Raw genomic sequence first — 6,000 nt, forward strand, 5'->3', positions numbered from 1 at the left:
AGGATGGTGCAGGACTGGGCGGTGTTTCATTCTGTTGTGCATAGGGTCATCATGAGTTGGAAGTGACTCGATGGCACCTAACAACTACAATACTACAAGTGAGAAAATGCCCAAAGAGAATCACCCTTTTAAGAAAGAGAAAGTCACCCATTCTGAAGGCCTTCAGTTATCAAACTACCAATTTTAGAGAAGCACCTATTGTGTTGCCTTGATTGGCCCCTAGAATCAATCCTCTGTGCTGGGAAAACGGGCTTAGAATGTCTGCGAGCCTTTCACTCTTTGGTGGAAAAACGGAAAAAAATCCTATAAAGATACTTCTACTTACTGTTTCAAAGAGAAGTTTAAAAAGCAAAAACCTTTGTGAATAAAGATTCTGGGGCCTTTCTAACTTTTTTTTTTTTTTTTTAATAGTCGTTACTTTCTCCACAGAGATTTGCTGTTAAAACCAAAACGACGAACTATGGACTCAGTAATTACTTGCGAGGAAAAAAATGAATTAGTGAATCAAGTACTAAAGTATCCCAATCTGCACACCCTGTCTTGTTTGAAGAAAAACTCCAAGGGTGAGATTTTACAGGAAAGGCCTTAAAGGTGAAAGAAAAGCAGTGTGATCACTAGATGCCTGCTGCAAAGAACTTTAAGAGACCTGTGAAGTGTGTATGGAGGTGGTGGGGATCATTCAACAACAATAGTTGACATTTTATCGATGGCTTATTTTTATTATGTGTAAGACATTGCTCTAAACGCTATATGAATTTTCAGTTAATGCAACAACCCTATGAAGTAGGTACTAATGTACCATGTTTTACAAATGAGAAAAACTGAGGCACAGGCTAGTTCAGTAAAATATCCAGATTCCTAACCAGTGGTGGATGCGACAGAAAGCCTCAATCGTTTTCAAGGGAGACAGTTCCATTCTAACCTCAGCACAACAGACAAATATTAAAGCAGCTACTGCTGAGCCTCAAACGTGTGAAAGAAGTTACAAGTGTGTCAGGTTCAGAGGGTGGGCCAAGAGTCAATAATCAAGGATACCTAGGGTTAAAAGCTTGGGGAGTGGGGTGGAGGAAGAAGGGGATGCTGACTCTGCTAGGAAATCTGAGTCCAAACCAAAAGAAACCTTTAATGATCCCACTATTCGACAAGAAGGTAAACTGAGGCCTACCGAGGGAAGAGAGTGACCTACCCAGGGACAGTTAAGAGGAGAAGTTAGTACAAGAGCTCAGATCTCTGGAGTTCCCCGTCCAGACTTTGTTCACTCTCTGCCACTTCTTCCCGGCCGGCTGCCTACCCCCTGGTCCCTACTCCTCGCGGGGCCGACGTAAGACCTCCCATAAAAAAATGCAAGGTGGGTTAAATTTAGCGGTACAAACGGTACGTTCGGTGCTCGGGGGAGTGACTACCCGGTCAGCAGCTCAAGAGTCTTGCAGCCAAGAAGGTTCCAAACCCCCGACCGGTCGCAGCACCGTCATTTACGCCGCTGTGGGCGTCTGGCCACAGGCAGCACCGACCCTGCGAGGAGCCATAGAGAGGAACGAGCTCTGGCTACAGCGGGCTGGACCGCGCGTCCTCCCGCCTGCAAAGGCGCCCCGAGCGCTGTCAACAGCACCTCACCTGTCCGCCTACGGTGCAGCCAGCCCTTCCTAGGCGGTCCTGGGAAGTTGTCACGGGGATCGGTAGTTCCGTCTCCCTCTACGTCACTGCGCCGCGCCACGAGTCGCTTCGGGTGCCGGAGCACGCCGGGGCCTGGGCGCTTCTTGATCTGCCCGCTGGTCCAGACCCGGCAGGACTGTCCGGAGGGTGATGGTGTGCTGGGTCTTTCTCTTCCCCTTCAGCTGGATTTCATTGCCTCTTATTGTCTGCCATCCTTGATGTACTTCCGCTTCCTTTCCTTTCTCAGTCGTTGTCTACGTCTCCCCCCCCCCCCCCCCCACCGGTTTCTTTCCATTCCTGGTTGCATCTCTTCCTTTCAGCCTGTACAGAGGAACGTTGATTCGCAGTTCACATTGTTTGTGTCCCACAGCTTTAAATACCATTTAGAGGTTTGTAGCAGCCTCTGCTACACCTCACTTTAGCAAAATGCTGGAAATTTCTGTTTCAGAGGCGTTTTAAACTCAGATCGCCTTGTGACCCGCTATCAGGTGATTTTAGTAAAAAGGGAGAGGTTAGGGTTCAGTCCATCACGTTAACATTAGCTAGTGGTTGATCTTTTAGTCTTCTTCCTCCGCTTTGTAAGATTCATTATAACTAGCAAACTTCTGAGCCATTTGCTTTTTCCTGTAATCAGAATGGCGTCCCTATATGCATATAGAATAATTGCTCAGAATAAACCTTACATTTACTTCTTTGAGTTTTTATTATTTTAATGTAACACTTAATGAGTTTGAATTAACTCATTTTTAATCCTCACAGCAACCCAATGAGATCAGTATTACATGTGACCATAGAGTCTGGAAACACAGACAAATATACATAATAAATGATTAATTACATTGGCATTATATGTTACTTTCAACCTGTTGTCCCTCATTACTAATGCACCGATCAACGTGTGTGCAAAATAACAATGAACGTGTTTCACTAATGTAGCGTTTCTTTCCATCCTTGTGTATGCGTCTGTGCCGTATTGCCTCAGATGATTTATAGCTCTGATTTCATTGATTAAGCCTGTGCCAGAAAAAGTAACCAAGGGAGTTCAATCGCGTAAAAAAAAAGTCTTTCCAGACTGTAGTTTTATTCCCATAGGAACTCTCAGGCACAGAGAAATTTTCCCACGGTCACTTGGCTGATAAGTGACAGAGCCAGGCTTTTCTACACTATAAACACTACACTAATGGTGGCGCAGTTGTTAAGAGCTCTGCTGCTAACCAAAAGGTCAGCGGTTCGAATCCACCAGCTGCTCCTCGGAAACCCTATGGATCGCTATGAGTCGGAATCGACTCGACAGCAAGGGGTTCGATTTTTGTTTTGTTTTCGATTTATTTTTGAATGAGTTTCTACTACTGGAATGGTTCAAGCACTTATCTTTACTCGCATGGATCACTTGCAGTAGTTTACTAGTTGTTTTCAATGTATTCACTCTTGTCTTTCTGTTTCTGGGACGCCCATACTATCTCCAATAAAACTCTCATGCTTCTGTACATACTGTTCCATTTGCCATTTTGGGGAGATAGATCTGTACCAAAGTATTTAATCACTCATTCTTTCAAATATATATAGAGAGAGATTCTTCTGTGTCCTAGGCATTGTTTTGAGTGCTAGGTAATAAGGGTAAGTTAAATGATGATGTGAGAGTGGTTAAATTAGGTCAGGTAGTCAGCGAAACATCTGAACTGAGTCCTGAATGACAAGGAGTCAGAAGATTTAGCAGAAGATCATTCCAGCATTCCTTTTCATTCTCTAGCTGTCTCCTTTAAACTTAGCTTCCTACAACCCTAGGGCACTATCCTTGATACCCTTCTCTATCTAAACTTATCCCTAGGTGATTGCATCCAGTCCCACAGCTTTAAATACCGTTTAGAGGCAAACAACTCTCAAATTTGTATCTCCAGCTCATACCTCTACCATCAGTTCCAGGCTTGTAGATAAAACAGCCTACTCAGCATCTCCACTTGGAAGTCCAGTAGGCATCTCAAAGTTAATATAGCCCCAACAGAACAATGGATTTCCTACTTCCAGGGCAGAAGTACATTCAGACCTCAGTAAGAAGTAGAAATGGAATCTAGAAAAGAGTTTGGAACCCAGGCAGAATTCTCTGTACTGAGCCTGGAGAATCTGCTTCTAAGTTCAATCATGTGCTTGTTGGCAGGCCTCAGTTCCTTACTGGCTGTTGGCCAGAGGCTTCAGTTCTTTATCATGTGGCCCTCTGCACAGTGCTGATTGCAACATGGCAGCCTGGATTCCTCTAGAGCAAGAGATCTGAGGGAGAGAGGACGAGAGAGAGCACCCAAGAAGGAAGCTACAGTCTTTTATGACCTCATATCAGAATTGACATACCATCATTTGCGTATGTATGCTATTCAGTGTAGGAGGAATTACACAAGGGTGTGTAGGGTCGCTATGAGTCGGAATCAACTTTATGGCAGTGGGTTTTTTTGGGTTTGGTGAATACCAGAAGGTAGGGATCATTGGGGACCATTTTGGAGACTGGTTACCACAATGAGTGCACTATTTTGTATCAGAAGAGCAGGAAAAGTCCTCTCTTAGGAGATAACTTTAAGAAGAGATCTGGGTGAAGAGAGAGAATAAGTACAGGGTAAAGTAACTGGGAAAATTCAAGACTCCAGTCTAACATATCATCTGTTTGCTATTTTTCTGAGCTTGTGGCTCATCTTTCCTGAACAGTTGTAAAACAATTATATACTCTCTTGATCCTCTCTCTGTAGTATTATTTTTGAACTGTTATTTAACTCCTATTTTGATTTTTTTTTTAACATTTTAAATTTTCCTCTAAAACTGGAAGTTTTAAGAGAGGCTGCTAGCTTTGTGGGTAAAACCATGCAGTTGCTCTGATTTCATTACTGATTTTCATTGAAGCCAACATCTGAGTTTTTATTATTTTTTCTAATATTAAGTAACTTTAGTTATTGAAATCTGATATAGATTTTAATGGAAGGCACATAGAAGAATGTGTACTCTTGTCTATGCATTCGATTGGATAATAAAGCATAGGTCGAGCTAGGAAATGGAATAGAAAGTGACATTTTAGCTGATAGTGTGGTTTTGGATAAACAGAACTGAAGCAATGGGTGGTATGGTGGACATGTTTTCAGTTGTCTAACTAGTTTATATTTCCCCTTCCCCTTTCCCTACATTACCCATCCCACCTCCAAGCAGCTCATATGTTTAGAGAGAGGCTCCTGGATGGCCCTGATTGGCTTAATCAATCACCGCATTCGCTTTCCCAGCCTCATTCATGGTTCCAGGCTTGGTGTGTGACCCAAGCCATCCTGTCAGGGTAAATCTCAGGACTCTTGCTTGAAATGCTGGGGGAAGTCTTTCTGTCATCACAGACAATGTGGTGTGGAATATGATGTCTGGGATTGCTGCAGACCTTTTGCTTTCATGAGGAAAGTCAAAACAAGGAGCAGCACAGCTTTGAGAGAATCATGGAGAAATGAGGTGGAGTCCTGATCCACCGTACATGAAGCCTGCCAATCTCTGGACTTTCCAGTTGTATGAGCCAAGGAATTTCATTTCTGTTTTATTATTTCCAGTAGACAGCCTCCTACCTGATAAATCCCGAGCTACTCCTGAGTTCATCTGGGGACTTGTTATAAAAACGTGCAAGGGCTGACTATGCATTTCATTGGCATAGCAGTGGCCATGTAAAGATGCAATGCAGGGCGTTTTGATTAACTTCGTCATTGAGTGATGGCAAAAAAATAATTTATGGAAGGAGGGCTTCCAGATATAAACTGAGGCTTACATATAATAATTAGGAAACTCTGAGGAATTTATAAATGACCAGAAGGAAGGAGAGGAGAGATTTGTCAAAAAGTAATAATAGCTAATATTTACTGAATATTTACTATGTGTCAAGTTGTGTGTTAAATGTTTTACATGGGCCTAGGTGGGAGGAAAAATGAGAACGGAATTTAGGATGATGGTATCAGATAAATGATTCCATTTTTGCTCAACCCATGTGGATGCATGTCTGAGTTCTAGGAAGAGAAGGAGTATAGCAGTGAACAGAAGGAAGTAATTTCCCCCAAAATCTATGAGATTACTTTGGGATTCCAAGACAGTGCTACTCAGTAACCACTATGACAGAGTGTAGTACCAAGGAATTCAGCAGAAGGGGAGGAAATCTGCCTTCTGTTGAGCAGAAAACCCTCCATGCAGTGTACCACAGACAGGAAATGATTTTAGGGGGCTGTCAATCATGAGAGGAGCACTGGTTGCACAGCGGTTGAGCCCTTGGCTGCTAACAGAAAGATGGGTGGTTTGAACCCACTGGAGAAAGATGGGGCAGTTTGCTTCCATAAAGATTTACAGCCT

At 43.1% G+C, this 6,000-nt stretch overlaps 1 protein-coding gene across 4 annotated transcripts in view; it reads right to left on the reverse strand.

Annotated features, from left to right (window-relative positions):
- The window catches only part of LDAH (lipid droplet associated hydrolase), a 141,128-nt gene extending 139,310 nt beyond the window's left edge, over positions 1-1,818 (reverse strand). Inside the window, exon 1 of one of the 4 annotated variants that reach the window (XM_049904824.1) lies at positions 1,615-1,818. The gene's annotated coding sequence lies outside the window, so the exon portion shown is untranslated. The other 3 variants (XM_049904821.1, XM_049904822.1, XM_049904820.1) reach the window with 3 other exon arrangements.
- Between the last annotated feature and the right edge of the window lie 4,182 nt (positions 1,819-6,000).

The sequence above is a fragment of the Elephas maximus genome, chromosome 12 (genome assembly GCF_024166365.1).
Source record: "Elephas maximus indicus isolate mEleMax1 chromosome 12, mEleMax1 primary haplotype, whole genome shotgun sequence".
Taxonomy (NCBI): domain Eukaryota; kingdom Metazoa; phylum Chordata; class Mammalia; order Proboscidea; family Elephantidae; genus Elephas; species Elephas maximus.